The sequence below is a fragment of the Calypte anna genome, chromosome Z (genome assembly GCF_003957555.1).
Source record: "Calypte anna isolate BGI_N300 chromosome Z, bCalAnn1_v1.p, whole genome shotgun sequence".
Classification (NCBI taxonomy): domain Eukaryota; kingdom Metazoa; phylum Chordata; class Aves; order Apodiformes; family Trochilidae; genus Calypte; species Calypte anna.
The window spans coordinates 22,914,933-22,938,593 of NC_044274.1; the positions used below are offsets into that span (position 1 = coordinate 22,914,933).

General features: G+C 40.8%; 1 protein-coding gene across 1 annotated transcript in view; it reads left to right on the forward strand.

Moving 5' to 3' along the window:
• The first annotated feature begins 2,309 nt into the window (after positions 1–2,309).
• MEGF10 (multiple EGF like domains 10) overlaps positions 2,310–23,661 on the forward strand; it is a 95,306-nt gene continuing 73,954 nt past the window's right edge. The window contains exon 1 of the mRNA XM_030467215.1: positions 2,310–2,391. The gene's annotated coding sequence lies outside the window, so the exon portion shown is untranslated. The remainder of the gene's footprint in view (positions 2,392–23,661) is intronic.

The window sequence follows — 23,661 nt, forward strand, 5'->3', positions numbered from 1 at the left end:
TAAATTAATTTTTTTGGTATTCCTTCTGGCAACATTACAGGAAAGGCTGTGACAAAACGACTCTTGGAGTATATGAGCACTCCTGATGTCCTTACCAGGCAAGACCTGTTGCAAGCACTTGACCCTGGGCTCAGTTCATGCTTTTTGCCTTACCTGTCCCAAGTCAAGAGACAGGGATCAAGAGACATTTTCCATTGTCAGCTCAGGCCCATGCAGAGGTAGCTTTGGGCATGTTCTTGCTACTAAGATTTCATTTTCATCTGATGCTCTGTTTAAACAAATATATCACACTGCAGATAGTGCCCATGGGCGCTGATGTGCATACACAACACTTAAAAATGTCATTTGGGCATACCCTGAGTCATGGAGAGTCTGGCCTGGAGAAAGCATAGGAACTGTGCCTGTTGCTTGACTATTTCTGGCTTTCAGCTAGTGTATTTGTAACTGTGCACTGCAAATACAGAGGAGAGCAATTTCAGTTCAAAGTTTGTCTTTCTGTGCAGGCCACCAAAACCTAAATATCAACACACAGATATTCACATTGACATTATCATCTCTGTTAGATGCTTTTGATTGCAGTGTTGGGTATGAAGTGGCATTTCCAGAGGAAAACTAAAACTGCATAAGAGTGTTGACTCCTTTTCCCTCAAAAAACCTACAGAAAGAGTCTCCTTTGCCCCTAAGACTTGTGGTTTCCATTTACTTTGCTTGGTACGTGCACTTAAATGTATAACAGCAATTGATCAGCTAGATTAGACTTGGTATCAGAGGTAAAATGTCATTGTAGTTATTGCTTTTTTTTTCTTTTTTCTTTTTTTTTTTTTCTTTTTTTTAGATATGGAAGATATTATCTACAGATAGCATTACAGCCATGACAGCTGCCTAGCTGCCATTCTGTGCTTACAGGACACTCTCCATCCCTTAGGCCTGCAGCGACAGCAGGTGTCTCTGCTCCCCAGCACATCTCCACTCCCGGCAGATCCTCCCAGATGCGGCTCCGCTCCTGCCCTGCCTGGCCTGCGCCCAGCGGCTCTGCCTCCTCACCCTGGCTTGAGCCACCAGCAGCACTAAAAGCTACCCACCCTTCCATAACGAGGGGAAAAAAAAACCAAAAACAAAACCAACAACCAACTCTAGTGGCATAATTAACTAGCACGTTAAATGTATTGGGTAAAATTCCATCTATAAGAGAAAAAATAAAACTTATGCAGGGCAGATTTTCCCTGGCAAAAACGAATTTGTAGATTATTTACTGTCATTATTTATAGTTGGTTTTCATATTTAAATTATATTAATACTCATCATGCGGCGGCTGTGTCAAAAGGACTGTGGAGGAGTGGCACAACATTTTTCAGTCTCTTTTGGGCTCTTTTGTATAAAGACAAAAGTAGTGGTTCCTTACTTTCAGAAAACATTTTCTTTCCCATGCTCACGGTGCAACTATACCCAAAAAGCAGGCTCAGCAGTCAGATTTACCTGAAAAAAAAAAACTGGGAATAGCAAGTAGCTCTACTTAAGTATGCAAAAAACTTACAGCAGTGTAAAAGTAAAATTGTCCTTCCTCTCTCAGGCAGAACCAGGAGCGTACATGTAATTTCTTTGTGAATCTGGGTCTCCTGACAGATCTGGAGACCAGCTCCTGCGTGTGGGACCTCTTAGGTTCTTAAAAAAGCTTCTTAAGCTTTCACAGAATCATACAATCACAGAATGATTTGGGCTCGAACGCACTTTGAAGGATCATGCAGTTCCAACGCCCCGGCATGGGCAGGGACATCTCCCAGTAGACCAGGTTACTCAAAGTCCCATCCAACTTGGCCTTGAACACTTCCACAGAGGGGGAAGCCACAACTTCCCTTCGCAACCTGTCCCAGTGTCTCACCATCCTCACAATAAAAATTCTTTTCCTAATATCTAATTTCAGTCTACCGTCTTTTGCAGTTTGATCGGTCAGTTGCTGCATTGATACCCACCTTTCAGCTTTAAAATTACCTCCCAGGCCCCTTTCACTTTGCCTGCATGTGTCTGGAAGAAGGGAGGGTATTTTGGGGCCGGGGAAGGAGGGGATATCAGCATCGTCGGCGTGGAGCCAGGGCGGTCAGAGAACCAGCTTACACGCTTTCCGACCTCCTGTCGTCCGTGGGGCGCCCCTCCGCCCCCGCCGCCTGAAGCTGCCTGTTCGCCACCGCCCACCCGCCCGCCCCGGCGGCGGGGCCGGGGGCTGTGGCCAGGGTCGAGGCGGGGCCGGGACAGCCTGGCGGAGGAGGGGTTGTGCTCCTTCGGCCCCGCCGCACACACCTACCCTCGCTCGGTGCAGCGGAGGCGGCTGCGGGTGGCGGCTTCAGACGGCGGCTCCCGGCACCTGGTGGGACGGGGAGGGAGCTCGCGGGACAGGTAGGCAGGGTCCCATCCTGTCCCATCCCGCCCCGCAGATGTGGCACCGGGAAGCCGCGGTACCAGGAAGCCGCGGTATCGAGAGCGGGTGCGGCAGAGCGGCGTGGGGGCATCCCGGGTCTTGCAGTGGCATCCCGGGTTGAGCAGTGTCCCAGAGGGGTCGAGCTGGAGTTGCCTTTGTCGAAGTTGTCCTCCGGGTAGCGGTGGGTGCCGGTCGGGACCGCCGCCTTTGCAGAGCATCCCGGCGCCAGCGTTTGTTTCCGCTTGGCGGTGGGGTGACCGGGAGGTGGGGCGGCTCTGCGGATCTGGAACCGCATTTCATTCTCCCCAGCTCGCATCGCCTCCGGCGCTCCCGGCCCGGAACCGGGAGGAAAGAGTCTGTGCAGGCTCTCCGTACACCAGGGGATATGCGGGGAAGATCTTTTTTAAAAGGTCACCGTTCTAACCATTCTTTTTCACGGAAAGTTTTTGGCAGTCCTAAACAGAGACTAGAACGAGGGTACGTACTGAGACAGAGGGATGTTTATGTACGTGAAAATGATCATCTGTTTAATAACTTGACTTCATTCCAGCATATGTATTTCAGCAGAAGCTGCTTAGAGCAAATCTCAGTTGTGCAGTATTCTCTACAGATTTTCTCTCAGTGGACAGTACTGAGAATGTTTACTGTTTTGTGTTTCTGCCAAGAAGTATGCTCTATCTGGAAATGTAGGCTCAAATTGAGTAGGAAAAATAAGCAACTGCTTTTCCTAGAAGGAGTCTGGGGGCTTTTGGTAATCTTACAAATTCTGCTTCTAGTCACTGAGAACTTAAGCGTAGTCAAAGCAGTCGTATGTTTCCCAAAATCGTGTACTGCTCTGAAGTTTTTCCCAAGTACCAACTTTTGATGATAGAGCAAGTTTAAAACGTCCGTTTGGAACATGCTGTCAGTACTGAGGATGTTTCATGGCATACATTATTAAAGTTTGGCAGCAGCAGTTGGAAAGTGGATTAACATAATGACTGTATGTAGGAAAATGGTTTTTATCCAGCAACCTGGAAGAACCAAAAAAAGAAAGTAAGAAAGAAAGTAAAGAAAGAAAGTAAAGGAAGGAAGGAAGGAAGGAAGGAAGGAAGGAAGGAAGGAAGGAAGGAAGGAAGGAAGGAAGAAGGAAGGAAGGAAGGAAGGAAGGAAGGAAGGAAGGAAGGAAGGAAGGAAGGAAGGAAGGAGGAAGGAAAGGAAGGAAGGAAGGAAAGAGGAAGGAAGGAAGGAAGGAAGGAGGAAGGAAGGAAGGAAGGAAGGAAGGAAGGAGGAAGGAAGGAAGGAAAGAAGGAAGGAAGGAAGGAAGGAAGGAAGGAAGGAAGGAAGGAAGGAAGGAAGGAAGGAAGGAAGGAAGGGAAGGAAGGAAGGAAGGAAGGAAGGAAGGAAGGAAGGAAGGAAGGAAGGAAGGAAGGAAGGAAGGAAGGAAGGAAGGGGAGGAAGGAGGGAAGGAAGGAAGGAGGAAGGAAGGAGGAGGAAGGAGGGAAGGAAGAGGGAAGGAAGGAAGGAAGAAAGAAAGAAGAAAAAGAAAGAAGAAAGAAAGAAAGAAAGAAAGAAAGAAAGAAAGAAAGAAAGAAAGAAAGAAAGAAGAAAGAAAGAAAGAAGAAGAAAGAAAGAAAAGAAAGAAAGAAAGAAAGAAAGAAAGAAAGAAAGAAAGAAAGAAAGAAGAAAGAAAGAAAGAAAGGAGAAGGAAAGAAAGAAAGAAGAAAGAAAGAAAGAAAGAAAGAAAAGAAGAAAGAAAGAAAGAAAGAAAGAAAGAAAGAAAGAAGAAAGAAAGAAAGAAAGAAAGAAAGAAAGAAAGAAAGAAAGAAAGAAAAGAAAGAAAGAAAGAAAGAAAGAAAGAAAGAAGAAAGAAAGAAAGAAGAAAGAAAGAAAGAAAGAAAGAAAGAAAGAAAGAAAGAAAGAAAGAAAGAAAAGAAAGAAAGAAAGAAAGAAAGAAAGAAAGAAAGAAAGAAAGAAAGAAAGCAAGCTAGAGATAGAATTTAGGAAAATGTCAGACTGAGTGGCTGAATTAAATGTATTGTTTGCATGGCCCTACAACTTAGATGGTATTAAGAAGCGTATTTTTATTTTCCATCTCAAGTCAGAAAGGCTAGCTGGGCAGGCATATGCCAGATTTTTCATAAGATGGACAAACAACATAATTTATGCCCAAGTTTCCAGTTGTTTGCTCATATAACTCATGTATCTGCACAGCATCAAAACATGGAACCTTATATAGTAAAATTTATTTTCCTTCCAGAGACAACTGTCTTCACCATGTGACCTTGTCATGCAATCAAATGTATAAATGCATATTGCTCCCACAAGAGGCAGATCTGTTGCATCCTGTATTGATTGTTAATATGCTATGAAGATGGCATGGCTTTGTTTGGCTTCTTAAGTTGGTTCAGTTGGAAGTCTGCACTGTTACAAATCTCCTAGAAAATGAACAGTTCACAGGAAATACTCTGTGTCTCGCTCACTGATTACAATCCATATCTTGCAAAAAAATTCTCAGCTGCTGTCTCTGCAGTGACCTGTATGAAGTCAGCTGGTTGTATCTTTAATTTCTCAGGAAATTACTTACCAGCATTCCCCCGTTTTGAGTATTAAGTGGAGAAATGGTCCAGAGCCTACAATGTTTTCCAGGGGCAAGGCTATGTAGGTCACTTTGATGTCCCCACAGACAGCTGCAGTAGGCAGAAATTGTACTGCATTTGGCCCAAGAGCATGATGCTTTAGACCTCTGTCTAGCACAAATTTTACCATTTACCATTTGCATAGCTGGTGCCAACATTGGAAATTAGAGGTATGTGGAGCACTGTCCAGGACTTACAGTGTTAGTTGAGCTGTTCTACCCTGTAAGTGAACAACAGTTTGACCAAGTGAACAGTCCTTTTGGTGACTCTCATAACCTCATCCTTCACAAAGGGATGTATTCTGTATGGGGGCAGACACCTAGGGAAGGAAATGAAGTTCAACAAAAGAAATTAATTCTTCTATGGAAAGAACACTGTGACTGTCTATTAACATATTGGAATTTGATTAAGAGCTAACAGTTTGGAGTGGGCTTTTGACTGCAGCTGGGAAGGATCTCTTGAATTTATATTCAGATTACTTGGCAGGAGTTTTCTGCCTTGTGCCTAACACACTTTTTTTTTTTTTCTTATCTAGGCTTTTTCACTTCTCATTAGGGGAAGTGGCTTTTGAAGAAGGAAAAAATTAAATGGGTTCTTTGCAAATGTGCTACAATTTTAGTGAAAAACAAAGATATGCTGATTAATTTTTGAAATGGAACATAGTGTAGAGCAGTAAAATCCACTTAGATATACAGTGGAATGTTGTAGTAGGATTACAAAGTTTATACATCCTTATTCCATTAAAGAATCTGGGTCTTGATATTCCAGATGTTTTTCTTATGAAAAGTATATATATCATCCAAAGCCATGTGTCAGAAAAGTAGGAGTATTCTGAGGTGGGATTTGCTTTACTGGAATAGCATTATTGATTGTGTCAGCATTCTTGTTAATTAACCCATCCAAACTGCCTGGTATTTAATTGATGTTTTACTTGTGTAAGGATTTGTGGTTCATGACTTTGAGTGTACATGTTACCTTTATATTAAAATGTAGATAACCAGCTCTTCATGTTCTGTGTTTTGTATCTAGTGGTCAGAGAAATTAGCCCATAGTCAGTAATGAGATACTAATTCTGATCCCTTTTGGTGTGCAAGACAATGAGAGAATGTAGACAGGGAAGCAGAAAGCATATTTTTAACTTTGACACTGACTTGCTGTGTGACCTCAGGAGAGAAATTCAATCTTTTTTTCTGCTGCTGTAAAAGAACACTCTTCTAAGCCTACCAGATTATATTTGTTGAGCACATAGACGTGCATGTTAATTCTTGCCTGGTTGCGTATCTCATATACAGTGATAGTCTGGGAGGGTGTGCTCTAAACAGTGGCAGAGAGTGCACAGAAGACAGAGAAAGAAAGAGAAGTGAAATGTAAGTGATCAAGAGACGAATACTGTATGTTTAGGATGACAGATGCCTCTATGACAAGTAGTGGGGTTGCATACCAAGCCAGAGTCTAGCAGTAGATAATGTTACTTTGATGGACTGCAAATGAAAGGAAAATTAACTCAACAGGAAATAAGCCATTGCTTTGAAACATTTTCTGTACATAGCAAGTATTATACTGTGAGTTCCTACCACATTGTGCTTATGTCCTTCAGGGAAAGATCCTGTAATCCCTCTTCAAAGTGAGGAGTGCTGTATGAGACAATTATGTGCAGTAAAAAATTGATAGAGAGAGAAAGCAAGAGCAGGAGGTTGTCATTCCTAACATATTTTTGTCTTAGCCCTGTGAGAATATTTTTCATTAATGAAAACAAAGACATCTGTGCAGGGTCTCAATGAGTTCAGCATGTTTACGGCATCTTTTGAAGTTTGTCCTATACAGAAGTATTGTTTATCTACTTTTCAGCATTTTTTTTAAGTACTTGGTGAATTAAAAGGATTTACACAGCAAGTAGTAATATTGTCACTTGGTAAGTTATTCATCTTTGTCTTGTGGAAATGTTTTGACTTGGTTTTACAGACTTTTTTTCGTAAGTACAGCAGGAAAGTACTCAGAGATAACTTTAACTTGGGATTTTTTCCATCCCCTTCTGCTATTTGGAACAAAATACTCTCCTATCAAAGGGCTTAGCAAAAGTCACTATGTGATCCTCATCCATGGCTGTTAGTGGGTCTTGCAGTGCTGCACACCACCTATCCGCTGCAGTCATGCCACACCTCTGCAGCAATGCCAGCCCAGAGCAGGAGCTGCCTCAGAATTCCCCATCTCTGCTTGTGTGTTGTCGCTTCCCATGGGAAGCCACCAGGTGTGGGAGGATGAGGTCCTTGTTTGGACATGCAGTTCTGAACACCATAATCACGGAATCATAGAATGTGAGGGGTTGGAAGGGACCACTTAGAGGTCATCTAGTCCAACCCATCTGCCGGAGCAGGATCACTTGGGGCAAGCCACACAGGAATGCATCCAGGCAGCTTTTGAAAATTGCCTGAGAAGGAGATTCCACAACCTCTTTGGGCAGCCTGTTCTAGTGCTCTGCCACCCTCACAGTAAAGAAGTTTGTCCTCATGTTGAGGTGGAACTTTGTCTTTTCTAGATAAACTCATTATTCCTAGTCTGTTACTGGGCACCACTGAAAAGAAGATTGACCTCATTATCTTGACACACACCTCTCAGATATTTATAGACATTAGTAAGATCCCCTCTCAGCCATTTCTCAAGGCTAAACAGCCCCAGTTCTCTCAGTCACAGGAGAGATGCTCAATTCCCTTGATTGTCCTCATAGCTCTCCATTGGATTCACTCCAGTAGATCCCTGTGTCTTGAACTGGAGAGGCCAAAACTGGATGCAGTATTCTAGGTGTGGTCTCACCAGGGCAGAGTAGAGGGAGAGGTGAACCTCCCTAGATCTGCATATCTCAAGATCAGGGTTGCAGGTTGCATCTGCCCTGCATTGTAGATGCAGGTGTGAACTGCAAGGTTGTTAGCTGCTGGAACAAAGAGGAGGAATTTGTAGCTGTGATGCTGTGCTTGTCCTCTGCTAAACTGGGTTTTAAGGAGACCCCGCTTCCATGGTGGTATCCTTCCTAATGCAAAGGTGAAATAAATCAGACTTATTTCTGTGTTTTTGCTATTATTGCCTTCATTCAGATCTTTTGTTCTATGGTAGTCTATCTTTTATTAACCATTTTTCTCAGCACTTGAGCTGGTGTTGATTTCTATATAGTGATTTAGATGATGGCTTTTTTTTTTTTCTTGTCCCTTTCTTCAAGTGACCATTAGAGAATTTTAAGAATCAGTTGATTTGGATGAGGGCTTTGAATCTTAACTGTGAAAGTTTTGGCATTGCTGAACAGAGTAGCTAAAGAGGAGAAAAAGAGTTTTGATCACAGGCTCTGTCAGAAAGAGCCCCCAGAGTGAAAGTTTTGCATGAAAGCATGCCTTGCAGTTTAAGCCTGGAGTGACAATGATTGTAACAAAGCGCTGTTCATGTGACAACTGGACAAAGAGGCCATTATGCACGGCTGGCTGGCATCTGATCCTCCCAAAGCCCCTAGTCAGACAGAGCTTGGTTGCGCCGAGAATGTGAATATGCTATGAGCACTTGCATGTTAAAAAAGAAGAAAAGACGTGTGTGTGTGTGTGCACGTGCATATGTGTGCACTCCAGTGTCCATTGAAGTTGCAAGTACAAAATTACATTAATGATTTGTTAGGTTTTTTTTTTCGGATGTTGCTGTCAGGAATCGGCAAAAAGCATGTAAGGTAGCAATTAGAACAGACATGGTAGGAAGTGAGAATTTCAGAAGACAAAGCAGATGTTCTGGTTCTTTTGCTCTGTGCTAGAGGATTGCTTCCTACATTGTTCTTTTGAGCTTGTGGAACAGAATTTTAGTTTCCTGTAAAGTGTTTACAAGATTCTGGACTGTCAACATACGTTATGACTACTGGAACTTAGGCACAGATAATTCCTTTGTGTGTTTGTGGGAAGCATTTGTTTGGTAACTAAAAAACCCTCTTCAAAGGGTTCAAGACCACTGGCAAAAGTCGAACCACTTCATAAATGAAGAAGTGTCCGTGACAACTTGAGAGCTGCGGCAATCTTGGCCCTAGAGTCAGCATACTTTTGTCAGTCATTGTAAATCTACTTTAAATATAGGATACAGCAGCTGGACTGGAAGCTCTTCACTTAGAAATGTATTTGTTTAAAACTGTTTTACCTTTGCACCCCTGAGGATTGGATTGTCTTCTGTAGTGCTCTGGAGGTGCCTCCCAATGGTGACCCTATTCACTGGTGATCATACCCAGCAAAGGCCTTTTGTCTTCATTACCTAGATACTACTGCATGCTACTGGATTTTTGTTGTTGTTGTTGTTGTTTTTAACTTTCCCCCTTGTTTTCTTTCATTCTCTTTTCTTCTTTTCTTTCTTGTTCGTCCTTCCTCTTCAAAGAGAGTCCACATTGGCTGTATGTTGGTTGGAAAGCATGGAAAATAGGCAGAATAAGATGCTTACTGACTTTATTCCCACAGGGTGGTTTTGCTTTCTTTGGTCTTTGGTGGGAGTTTCTGGTTATTGTAGCTGAGGAGTTTTTCACTGGCTGCCGTGTACTAGTCTCACTAATATCATTACGTATTAAGTGGATTCTGATTAGCCACATGGCTGATTTCTCTGCATAAGACAGATTTTTTTTTCCCTTCCATGATGGAGATCTTGGCACCTCTGAACAGATGAGTACTGTTGCTGCACTGCATTGGTGTTGACATCTTGGCATGACATATAGGAAAGGAAAATACATATACCACTGCAGTTTCTCACTATCATGTGTATAAAGAGAGGAAGTGCAAGTCCAGGAACTAAAAAACCACCTCCTTTGACCTGATGGTCATTTTGCTTGCCTGCTAAGGTGCAGGAAGGTTGGTGGCCTACCAAGAGTAACAGCCCTGGTGAAAGAGTCTTCTTCATTTCCCAGAATGGGTCTGAGGTCTTAAACCTTGGCCCAGGGTTTAGGCCTTGTGTAGGCTTGGCACTTCTGCTGTAACCTGCCCAAGCACTGAGAAACAAATTTTGCCTTTCCAGTGATTGAGAAGCCATCCCCACCCAGAAAGCCTCTGCAGTGTGCTGAGGTATTTGACCTGTGGACTGCATCTTCCCCTGGTTTTCAATTTTGACAAAGGTTTTCAAAAGAAAATTTCACCATTTGCACAGGCAGCCTGATTCTGTTGTGCTGTCACTACTGCAATGACGGGTTGCCTTTTGCCTGTCCTCTCTTTGCCCCCTCTAACACACTTGTATCCTTCCCTCAGACTTCCTTCTGCTTAGACAGTGAAAACACAAAACCAGAAAAATAATTTGGGTCCTTTTTTTCCCTGCGAGAGCTGTGCATGGGCTCCTCCCAGTGCTGGGTGGTACCCCACGGGGCAGAGGTCCGGGCAGGGGCATTCGGCAGCGGCACCGCAGTTTGTGCCTGGTGTCGCAGCTGCGCCCGCGCTGTGACGGAGCTTTGGTGCTGCTTTAATCCGCGCCACATGCGGCTGACCCGAGCAAACCCTGAGGGAAGATAGAAGCCCTGTTGTGTGTTTGCGGAGCAGTTGCTCGGAAGCTGATGTACAGCTGTGGCCAGGCTTGTTTGGCAGTGAAGAGTAATTTGATCTCCTAATTTTTTTTTCTTATTCTCTTCAGACTGATATTGTAAATAACAACTGTTTCTGCAGGATACCTGCCAGTGAGGCTGAGATACGGTTTTTAAATTGAGCAGTAGATATTGTGAAGATTTCAGCTAGGTAAAGAATATGCTTTATTGTTTAAAATTAAATTAATTTTATCTACTTGTATTAAAAAAAAAAACAAAAACGTGAAAGGAAAGAGGCTCAGGGTCTCATTTTCTCACTCGCATTTAGTGAATCAGAAATAACATGTTAAATCAATGACCTTTCAAAATAACTGAGGTAAAGTGCCTGAACATAAATCCCTTATGCATCGCCTGGGTAATGCATTGGAGGATCTGTGAACACACTCACATGCCTGTGTCATCCAGGTATGCCAAAGCTGCCTCCACCAAAGCCAGAACAACTGGCCTCTTTTAATAGATGATTAAGTTTTCTTTTAGAAAAAGGCTGGATTACCAGATCTGCAGTGGACCATGCTGCGAATGGATAGCAACATTGGTGCTTTTTACCCCATAGGGCTGTTCTGGATCAAAGGCATTACTTGTTCCCAGTATTGCTATGAAGGTATGCCATGGGGCTTCATCACTCTAAGACAGAAGATTGGACTCGACAGAAGTGCATTTCACTAGTTTTGGGGAAGTTGTTTAAACTCTGAACACATGAAAGAGTGTGTTTCTAGTTTGAAACAAAAACACAGCAAGATGTTTCGTTACTTTAAGTATCCCCTCCACCGTCAGAAGATTTTTCCGTCTCCATAACCCATTTCAGAGAGCTGGGAGTCGATCTTTTCTCTGGAACATTGTTGTTCTTCTGCATCTTTAATGCACTTTTAAAGATTTGGTCTTTTCTTTCTTGCTGAACATCAGTTCATGCCAATTTGCATTATGTATGAATAACAACAGCCACGACTTCATGGTAAGTGACCCTCCCCTCATAGGATGCAGTGATTAGGGGTTCTGGTCTGTACCACTAAAATAGAAAAGAATTTTTTTCTCTTCACATACTGTCAACCTTTCAGTGTGTACCAAACCCTATTACAAGTTGGTCTTTATTTTGACAGTGGACCAACTCCAGGAAACAGATGTTTGGTTTGTTTGCTAAAGTAGTGCTGAGGTACAGGAAGAAAATGCACTTCCCCATCTACCAAAGAGAGAAGTTGTAAAAAAAGTCTGAAGTTGCTGCCTCTTGGTCCTCAGTGGGAGATTTTTTTTAATTATGTAGAAATACATTGCAGTTGCTCAAAAAATGTTTAGTGGTATTCAGAAATATCTCTGCAGGTTGTGTCCTAGGCTGTACTTTGAGTTTCCTCTTCTACCATGGGAGTCTTTCACTACACTTCCCAAATCACCCTGCTTTCTGTTGTATTGCCCAGCTTCAAGGAAATACCAAAGTTCTAGCACATCAAGTTTTTCTCTTAAGTGCTTATGTGTGTGTTTCTTCATTGTAGTTTACAACAAGCCTACCAACAGGAAAAATAAAGACATGAAAAAGCACACAGATGTGTTGGCATTTTTGACTTCTGCACAAAGGTTAAAAATTATCTCAGGTGTGATATTGTGTGTGGTGATTACTTTGTAAACGTCTAAGACCAAAACCTCTGTATTTCATGATTCTGATGCTAAGCCACAGTAAGCACTGTAAGCAAGATGTATATGTTACTGCCACTGTGGCAAAACATCAAACTGGAGGCTTGAGTCCTCAGGGTAGCCTGCAAGTGGAGTCTAGCAGACCTAAATTTTGTTTTCAGCTCTGCTGTTATTTTGTTTTATGCAATGAGATAAAAACATCTAGACAGAAATCTAAATTTCCATATACAATATGATACATATACAATATTTCCATATACACTATGATTACTAAGAGGAGTCTTAAGAATGAAAAACCTTAAAATGTTAGAAAAAGTGTTGCAGATCTTACAGAATGTTACATTGAAAAAAAATACTGCATGTGATATTACTATATAACATGCACTTAATGTAAGTGTGCTTGAGTAAGTAAATCCTATCTTTTGCTAAATTAAGGAGGTTGAGAGAGATCAGGTATTTTCAGAAAGGCACATGAGAGCAAAAAGACACCAGAGACAGCAAGCCACATGAAGTATTGCTGAAACCCCTTGCAATGTGAAGCAGCCTTGGTCTCCTGTGAGCACAACAGAGACCTTCAGGCAGTGACAGAGAGCATCTGCCTTGGCTCATCTCACCCGCTGGGGAGACTATTTCCAAAAAACCAGTCATTTGGTCTCCTGGAAGCAAGGAATTAAGACTGTCCCTGTCTGTCCTCCAGAGAGAAGAATGATTTATTCATGGATTCCTTCACTGGGCAGCTGATAGGTTGGGTCAGATGAAGTACCCGTCACTTGCCCTGGCTTATGGTAGGCAGCTCTGCTTTAGCTTTTAATGCAAGGGTATCCTTATACCTTTCAGAAGTGTATACAATTGATATTGGTACAGTTTTTGTTGCTATGTTACACATTCCTACTTTCTCTGCACTCTCTAGAGTAGCGGAGAAAATCAGTAAGGAAGGTCAAATAATCCCTTGCTTCTTATCGGTGAAGTGAACATAAATAAGTAATTTTAAGCAATAGGGCAGCTGGCTTGTCCGTCTTCTTTTCTGACAATAGCAACATACATTTCAGTGCTCTTAGTAGAAAGCCTGTGTGAAATTGGTAAGAAGCAGTTTGTTGAAGGAGAAAGTGTGTGTAAGCTCAGTCACTTTATGATGTGTGGACTGGTAGATTCTAACAACTTGGTTTTTAGAGCCAAAAGAAGGTGGGATTATGGTAAAAATAGTGTAATAGCAGCCACCGGCCAGCCCACGCATGGAGGTGTCATGACTGTGAATCTGAAGTCATCAGATGTCAACTGACAGTACCACCCAGAATTCAAGCATGGGTAGCAAGAGGGATACGGTTCCTACTGGCATTACACAATTCTCCAGGGTGGGTCCTTACTTTCCCTTACTTATATGCGCTGTCTGCTGCCATGGTGCTGGAGTCAGCTTTGCTATCTCTGCATGAAGTGCCCTGCTAAGCTTCCTGCAGTGTCCCTGCTGTGGCCAGCAAGGTGATCAGGCAAACACTGGCAGCATTGAGTTGCTAGACTCTGGATTTCAGAAAGAACAAGCAGTTTCATGAGTGAGTTCATGTACCCTCCTAAATTTCCATGCAGATCAGAGAAGGGCATCCATTCTGTTTTCACTCTACCCAGAAGCTCACTCACCAAGACTGTCTAGTTCCTCTCCATGTGCTGCTCTTTTTTCACTGTCCTCTCAGCTAGTTGCTTGTCTGCTAGCAAAATAAAACAGCAGATACACTACTGAATGTGAAGTATCATCTGCAGTTTCTGGATTGTTTATGTCTCTTATCTGTTAACGAGATGATATTTCAGATTATCACTGCATTTCCGTCTGAAAATAGTGAATGCTTTTAATTTCGTTTTAAAAATCCCCACTATGTACAATTTGCAATAATTGCTTTTATTTTTAATGAATGACTGAATCAAGGCCAACTTTCCTGTAGTTTTAACTGAGCAGCAGTAAAAGTTGTAACAGAGATGCTGCTAATGCCAATTGGGCTATAAGTTATAAATCTACTTACGAAGTTTTCCTGCTCTCTGGCACCATCTCTGACACATACACTCCAGTCAATCACAGTTAAGTGCCTAATAACAGATGTGGCAATGAAGCTGGATAATTCTGTCTCTCTCTTTTAATTTTTATTACCGTGAATAACAAAGTACCTCATTAAACCCACTGTCATAGAGATTTTATTTTTTTTAATTTGGCATACAAATACCTGCAAAACTTGGTACTCTGAGTAGGGGGGTGCCTTGTTACGAAAGTGCTTTGTCAGACAATGCTGTGAATAGATGATTTTTGTAATGACAGATATGTGTCTATACTACTGCTGTCCTTTTACAACCAATACAAAGACATACAAGTTTAAAGAAGGCAACGTGTCCAGAAAGATATTTTGAGGGATTTAGGGGACTGTGCTTAAGTTAATAAAACTGTGGTCTTGATTCTTCTGGGTTCAAATAACACAACCATCAGCTGGAATTAACATCAGACATTGAGGAAGTTTTCAGATAACCTGCAACCAAAGTAAATTTAACATATTTTAATATGATAAATTATCTTGAAAAAGGATATTAAGAACAACCAGAGAAGTCTTCTTTTTGATTGTTAGGGCTTCTAAGGCATTTGCCTTTTTTAGTTTCTTTAAATGATATACTGAGTCCTCTTTTTAAGAGAGAATCTGATTCATCATTAAAATAAATAAATTTTGGAATTTAATTATTTGAGATGTCTTTAAAATGATGGTAAGAAAAAACCCACAATTGATAGAAACCAGAACTGTAGACTTTTATATGAAATCATTATTTTAGTCACTGTTGGAATGTACATGATTTTTTTTTTGCCCATCACAAGTAGCAGTTTTGCTTCTTACAGCTATTATTTCTTCACTAAAGCACAGTTTTTTTGTTTTATGGCTTCTACTATTTATCTAGGAGTGAGCATAGCAGATTTGTGTGTCTGTGTTTATTATCTGCATATGTATGTGTATATGCAACAGTGTGCAGGTGTGCGTGTATAGATACACACAGATACTTGAAAGAGTGAACAGACACCATTGGCACCTGACAAGCTTCATTTCTCTCTGATTTTATTTTGCTGACACATAGGAAGATTACTAAAATTATACAACTGCCATCATAATTTTAAGTTTGCAATATTTTTTAAAAAAGAATGTAATGTTAACTTTAGGTGTCTCAGATGTTCAGCTACTCCTTAACTTGTTTGGATTACATGCGTAGATATTACAGGCCACAGATGGGATAGTAAGACCAAATTGTCACCATGTCATTTCAAGGACCACTGCAAATCAAACAAGTTAGTAGACTTGATCAGGGATGTCTCACAGATATAAACCTCGTTTCCAAAACTGCTTATGTTTACAAGCACTATGAAAGGTAATACAGTTAGAATAAAATTTAAGTCTTGTACCGGCTCTCCTAGGGCAGTAGCAATGATACTCAGCTGCCACCAGTATAAATGAACACAATACAATCACTTGTTGGAATCTTGTTAGGACCTTCAGGAGCAGTAAAGTAGCTGTGATGGAGACAGGGAGATGGCAGAGAAATTAAATGGATAGGTGGGAGAATGGCTTTGGTTTTGCACTTGTTGGTCTGAAGAGCTCCTTCCATTCATTCCATCTAGTATCAACTATGAAAGATGTTCTGAAATGATCTCACAATGCTTTTGATCCAGCTTACTGTGAAAACTAGTCTTACATGTTGCTCACTCTATAGGATTTCCTTATGAGGTCATATGTAGTTTTACTGAGAGAGCAGTTCAGGACAGAATTCCCTTTGCCTTTACTAGGAAACAGGATTTGTCTTTTGGGTTGTGGTCTTGTTAAAAGCTAGAATTAACCAGTCTCTTTTGTTTTTGTATTATGGTCTTCCATTTTCCCCTTTAAGAAAAGAATGCAATGAATCATAGATGCCTTGAACTAGATTGCTGGAGGTGAAAAATAAAAACTGTTAAGTAATTTACTGGAATGCTCAGAAGCTGTTTAAATTATATAGGATCAGAGTTGATTAACTTCTTAAATTTTTTTTTAAAGCAGATAGTTTGAAAAGTATGTAACCAAGTGCTGTGATAAGGATTTACGGGACTGAAATGCTCACTCTCAAACATGAAAACAGGAGCTAACTGGAATGACGACGTTATTTTCTGTAGAACATTATGTGCAAAGTGGCGTTTCCTTTTATGATTTACAAAGATAAATTAACCAGAACAGCGTTACAAGCAAATTTGTTCACATAGTATACCAATTTATTAGCAACTAGAAGTTATAAAGTAAGTAAGGTGTTCATATTTCTGATTTTTGTAATGAAAATATCCAGTGAAAAGCTGTAACAAGTGAGGGGAGCTTCAGACTGAAGAATTCTGTGAGTGATAACAGAAGCTGTGTCTGGGAAAGGGAAGAATCTAATGTATGATGGATATGTGTGTAGTAAAAGTGAACATACAACTAAGGGGGAGGGGGAAAGGAAAGTAACAGAGGTGGTCTTTGAAGAGGGCTGAAACAAGTTATACTTCACATAACATGCCTTGTGTAAAAGAAGTATATCAGAGTGTACATTCTAGCTGCTGTTTCATATTCTGAAAGTGTGCTATTCAGATACTTTCGTTTGGATTCTAGACAGTTTTAACTGTCTTTATTTGGTAAATTCATCTAGGTCAAAAATAACCAGACAGCACATTTAGCCAAAAGATTTTTGTTAACAGTGCATCTTGTAAGCTTCCTATGTGAATAATATTATAAAATGCAGTATTGTGTGCTATAGGTAACATTAACAATCACAGGTTTGCATGTTCAAGACTTATACTTGTTATCTGCTGGAATAAAAAAGTGTCTTGTAATGTGCACAGTGCTCTGATTTAGTTGACAATGACAGCTACAGAGAAGTGACCCCATGCTTGTGATGTTTGGCAGCAGGCCACAGAGGAATAGTAATGAGTCCATCTGCAAAGGGTCTAGCATGCTGGCATTTGTCTTTACCATGCCTCTTTGCCTCATGCAGACTTGACTTCCGCTGAACTTTCTTTCCCTCTCCCTTTAATACTGAATTGAGGGAGAAAAGGGACAATAAGTGGATATATCATCCCTGCCAGCTTATCAACTATGGAAACTCTCGCTGTATGGTGACAGTGTTGTACGGCAGTCAGTGAAGTTGGTGTGTCAAAAAGACTCTTGCTTTTCAAGAGGCCAGAAGATCCTAGGGAAACTCTTGTCTGATCTTTTACAGTAAGAACAAATCTTTTAAAAGGTACTATGGAATGACTTGCAGGGAGCCCAAAGGATCCTATTTATGCTGGGAATAGTGCTGTGCTTGTGGGTATGTACTACAGCATGATGCTGGGGCATGCAGTGCTATAGAGGGGGCAGACATCTGGGACTGTGCAGTGATACTGGGTGGCATTGCTAGAGTTTGCTGAGAATTAATAGTGTCCCTGGAACATTCCTGGAATGTTCATAATTACCTTATTTCAGTCTGGAAATGGAGCTGTACTTACAATTGCAGTTTAAAAGATTGTTTGACACTTACAAAACAGGATGAAATGTGACAGCTCCCAACCTCTCCAGGCTTTCATCTGAGTGTTGTCATATTTGAGTAGAAGATGCCTACTCCAAAATGCAATTTAACACTGTAATTTCTATTGTTTGAGATTATGTAATGTATTGTTGCATTTATATTTAGATGAAAGGGTACAGATACGCAGCCTGTGAAATGGTAACTTTACTTGAAGGATGTCATAGCTTTCAAAACAGGTACTTCAGTGGCCTTTGGCCAAAAAAAACCTGGTCTCCTCCATACTTGCAGTTTATCAGTGGATTTTCTGGAACTTGATAGTTCAAGACTTCTTCACTTCAGTTAACTTAATTTTAAATGACCAATGGATTTGGAAATTATTGAGCATGAGGCCAGTGCACATACACAGACATTGTGATTACATAAAGGTCATTTTCATGGAAACTTCTGATAATTAAAGAGAGGGAAAGAAAAAAACAAACCTCATCTATTAACTGAAGAAAAATGGCTATTCAGTTCATTTATGATTTATTTTTCATAGTAAGATAGTACTTAAAGAAAGAAGCAGTACATCTGTCCCCAGTAGCAGCATCCTGTCCAAAGGAGACTTGTTCCTGCATGCTCAGCATCTGATTCGGTTGTTCTTCAGGTTCCAGTCTAAATTAACCGGCTTTCTATTGAACACCTTCAGACTCTTCACATACAGTTTGCTTCACTTTGAATCTTAGATGCTAACCCAAAATTGAGACTTTGCAGCTTAACTGTTTTTGAGTGATTTAAGGGTACCCTCTTTTTTATGAAAGAGAGCAACCCTGAGAAAAAGGACTTGAGGGTGCTGGTTGATAGAACCTCAACAGAATCTGACAATGCATACTGGCATCTCAGAAAGGCAATCGTACCCTGGGCTGTCTACCTCTACTTACTGCCTTTTTTGCCTCCATCTTCATTAGTCAGACCAGCCACAACCAGGGTATTCAGCCCCCTGAGCTGGAAGATGACAGAGAGCAACACAACCCCCCATAATCCAGGAGGAAGCAGATAATGGCCTGATACAGCACCAGGACACTTAACAAGTTGGATGAGATCCAGCCTGAGAGTATAGCGGTAACTGTCAGAGGAGCTCACCAAGCCTCCCTCTGTCATTTATCAATAGTCTTGTTTAACAAGGAAGGTCCGAAATGACTGGAGGCTTGCCAGAGTTACATCCATCTACAAGAAGGTCTGGTAGGAGGATCCAGGGAACTTCAGGCCAGTCAGGTTGACCTCAGTGCCTGGAAAAAAACTGTGAAAAGGTTCATCGTGTGGATGGTTCAGGGAAGTGCAGGACAGCCAGGGGATCAGGCCCAGTCAGCATGGATTCAGGAAAGGCAGGTCCTGCTTGACCAGCCTGGTCTCATTCTATGATCATGTGTCCCACATGTCTATGATCATGGGGGAAAGGCTGTGGACATTGTCTACCTGAACTTTAGTAAAGCCTTTGACACTGTCACAGTATTCTAGTAAAGCTGGTGGCTCATGGCCACTAATACGAGGCCAAGTGCCAGGTCCTGCACTTTGGTCACAACCCCATGCAATGCTACAGACTGGGGGAGGAGTGTCTGGAAAGCTGCCAGGCAGAAAAGGACTGGGACTGGTTGGTACCCCACTGAATATGAGCCAACAGTGTGCCCAGGTGGCCATAAAGGCCAGCAGTGTCTGGGCCTGTACCAGGAACCGTGTGGCCGGAAGAGACATGATCATGCCCCTATTACTCAGGACTGGAGAAGCTGCATTTTGAGGACTGTGTTCAGTTCTGGGCCCCTCACTGCAGCAACACGGAGCTGCTGGAGTGAGTTCAGAGAAGGGCAACTAAGCCAGTGGTGGGTCTGGAGAACAAGTCCTGTGAGGAGAGGCCGAAAGAATTGGGAATGTTTGTTTGGAGAAGAGGAGGCTGAGAGGAGGTGGGTGCTCTCTACACCCTCTACAAATTGCTCTCTACAAATACCTGAAAGGAGGCTGTAGGGAGGTGGGTGCTGACCTCTTTTTTCAAGAGAATAATGATAGAACTGGATGAAACATCCTGAAGTTGCACCAGAGGAGTTTTAGACTAGATATTAGGAAGAATAGTTAGGTGTTGTAATGGGCTGCCTAGGGAGGTGGTGGAATAATTTTAAAAATGTGTAGGTGAGGCACTTCAGGCCATGCTCTAGTTGGCATGGGGATACAGATATAGGTAAATATATATTTATTTTATTGAGAGGGGAATGTTGAATGTGGTGATCTTAGAGGTCTTTTCCAACAATGACAATTCTGTGATTCTGTGTGTTTTCAAACACGTACCATTCTGGGATTCTGTGGAATCATCTACTGTCATCATTGCTGTCCAGATCTGACACAGTATCTGTCAAGCAAAGTCTGATGCTCTGGCAGGTTTACATGTTAGTCTTTTCTGATCTCCCCTAACTGGCAGTGATGCCTTTGAGGTGACAATTTCAGCATTTGAGAAAATACAGTCAGTTTACCACTCCTGTGATTGTACTTCTTTAGTCATCCTATGTGATAATACTTCTCTTCAGGTTAACTTGTATTTGGTTTATGAGCGAGGTTTCATGTGACACAGCACTAAAGTGATGTACTGATTTCCAAAGGAAAAATGTTTTCTGCTCTTCACCTATTGATTCTCTAATGTAATCAATAAAAGCAATCAGTTTTTTTCACAGACACTAACACAGGACTAATCGTCATTGACAAGATTAGGTCAGGTTCAAATTTTGTTTTGCCTGACAAAACAAGCGTACAAGATAATTTTATAAACAAATTGTGCCACTGGTAGAGGAGCTTAACCTTGGGACTGAGGAGGGTATAATAGTATGAAAACCCCAATATAGGAAGTCACAGACTGAAAAATTCTTCACCCAAAAATCTTGAGAAAAAGTCTATCTTGTCTGGAGCTGTAATTTCCAGTTGCAGGTAGCAGTGATCAGGTCTGCTATGGTCTGCTGGCTTTGTCATGCTCTGAAGAGTTTGAAGCCATGGGCACCAACAAGGAGATCTTCAGTGTATGGTTTACAATTCACTCTGGAAGTTTAACTCTGATGGGCAGAATAAAGATTTTTTACAAATAGCATTTATTGTACATGCAGTTTAATACAATGTAAATGTAACTAAGAACAGCTCATGGGATTACAGCACAGAAAATATTTCAACATACCTGTGTATGCATACCCGTATCAATGCAGAAAGGCAGAAACGAATGCTCTAAAACCTTAGAGATATCATCTCTTAGTATGAGAATCTCCTACAGTTCTGAAGTTCATCTTCTAAATGTTCCTGCTGCATTTTTTGTGTTGCAGTGGTCAAAATGCTTTTGCTACAGTAATGAGAGAGCTACATCAGCATTTCCCTTGGTCTTGGCTCCATTATGTCATGTTAGCATCCGTATTGTATTGTTCTCTGTTCCTCATGCAGTTCAAATCCTGCTTAATTCACTAGCAGCCATTCATTTTTCTGACCAAAAAATTCTAGTTCATAGCCTTAAGCAATTGTCACTTTTATGTTTCGCATTGTTTTACGTTCCTCTGCTCCTCCAGCTCCATGCATATTTATTTACATTTTCTTATGACAAATCTGTAGGAGAGCTGTATGCCCTGAGTTGCTTGTGGCTCTGCTCTGTGTGATTGGAGAGATTAATTTGTAATCATGTGTCCGTTTTCACTAAACAGCGGAGAAGTGTCTATTTGCCTTTCTTAGTTATGTATTCTTTCTCTGGTTTGGATCATGAATTTTATAGGAAAGAAACCTAAAACAAAGTAAAATGTGTGCAAAACTATCAACAAAGTTGATAGTGGCAGAGGAAATGCCTAGAAATCCCAGACAGTGGGTGGTGATGGTTAACTGTCTGTGGTTATATGGCATGTATACGGGCTTTTTTCTCTGCTTACTAGTGAGATAAATGTAGTTCACTTAGTTGCTTACATTAAAATTGGAAGTTCTTGTAACTTGTGGAGCCATACTCTTGGGATACCTGTACACCTGGAGCACAATTTTAAAATAAGCTTGTGAGCAATTGTAGTATGTCTTGGGATGATAAGATTACTATGACTATTAGCGATGACTATTAATATCTTCCTTTGATGTTTAGTGAACTAAATTTCCTTAATTAGATTACAGAAATTTAGGGGAATAGTCTATAGCTGTTTCATGTGGCTGTATTGCTTTTCTGCTAATATTTTTAAACCATGGGCCTGTATTAAAGTACAGGGAACCAAAGAAGTCTCAAAGCTAAACAGGCATCATACTGCACACGACCTGCCTTAAAGCTCCTGCCCAAATCAGTGTAAAGGTGCAGATTTGCCAATTTTAGTTATTGCTTCAAATATTATAAAAGTGGCAAGGGGCAACAACATTTTAATGTACTGTTGAGACACTTGTGTTCTGCCATGTACTTTATTACAAGAAAGACTTGGTGGTTAAAATGCGAGGGGCTATGTTAAATTTGTTGGGTTGTTAAGTCAAAGACTTTGCCTGCACTGACAGAGCTGTACATGCTGGTTACCAGTCAAAATTATTGGAAAAGGTATTTTGCAAACTTCCATTTAAATTTTGAAAAATATCTTTTTTCCCTTGGATATGCATATGTGTTGCTAGATAACAGAAAGTATTTTGGAAACAACCATTTGCCTCTGAAGTTCTTTTTCATGGGGACCAGTAGTGCTACTTCCAGTAGAAAGCTTGGGGCCTGGTAGCAACATTCCCACTTACAACTCGGGAACATGAATTATGCAATGTGCTGTAGGGGGCCAGAGGAGCTTTCTGGTTTAGCATAAGTATTTGCTATCTCAAACATCTACTGTTCGCTATTCTGTGTAGAGGAGGAGTTCTCCAATATGAGAGTTTTCAGTACTTAAACTACAGGTACTATGTACATGTAGATAGTGAAGACACTGATGTATTATTGGGTGAAATACTTTAAGCAACATATAATAAGAAAAGTGAACCGGGTATCTCAGTACAAACTGTAAACATCATGGGTTAAAGGAGTCATCTACATTTTTTATTGCTAATATAACCACTTTAGCAATGCTAATCAGTTGTACTGATTTTCTGTTTTGATTTTCCTTATTAATTAAGCAAAAGATCTGGAATGCAATCAAGTTTTACCCTAGGGGGTTCATGCAAATTATTCTTTTTCATTTTAAATTTTGTTAAATGGATCCAAAAGGAAAGTTACTGAAGTTTGAAATAGAAGAAAAAACAGAAAATACAGTTTATGGTCTACATAATCAAAATAACTATTTTTAATGAGTGAGTCATCACTTCATTGAAATTATTAGCTGAAAATACAGCTGCTTTTACTGCTTTTACTGCTTGTTAAGCAACTCCACTTTTACTACTGTGAGCGAGTTTATGCAGAGAAACAGTTAGGGACCATGAAATGTCTTTCAGCAGAACTGTTTTTTCAAGGGAGATTTAGCAAAATAGCATCATCTCTGTATCCTCAGATCTCCTAAATATAATAATTTCAGTTTGTGAGCTTTTTTTATGGTCATTTCTCATTAAGGTATTGTAAAGTAAGACTATCCCAAATTTGTTTCATGACGCAGTGGACTTTGTTTTCATAAAATAAAGTTAAAATTGTGGTTTGCTTTTTCACTTTACATGATACTTAAAGCAAGACATTTTTACTTCTGATTAATTTACTTTATATAAAAAATTGTATTATTTCAAAACAAATATTTATTAGAGATTATTTTCTTATTATACTACAGCTTAGACTCAATAATCTCATTTTTTGGGTGATCTCTGTGGCTACATAGTGCAAAAATTCGTGTGAAAATGAGAATGAAAGGTCAAATATTCACTGAAAGAGAAATACAGTAGCTAATGTCATTACAAATAACATCTTACCAGCATTCATTCTGTCATTTATGGATTTATGGCAG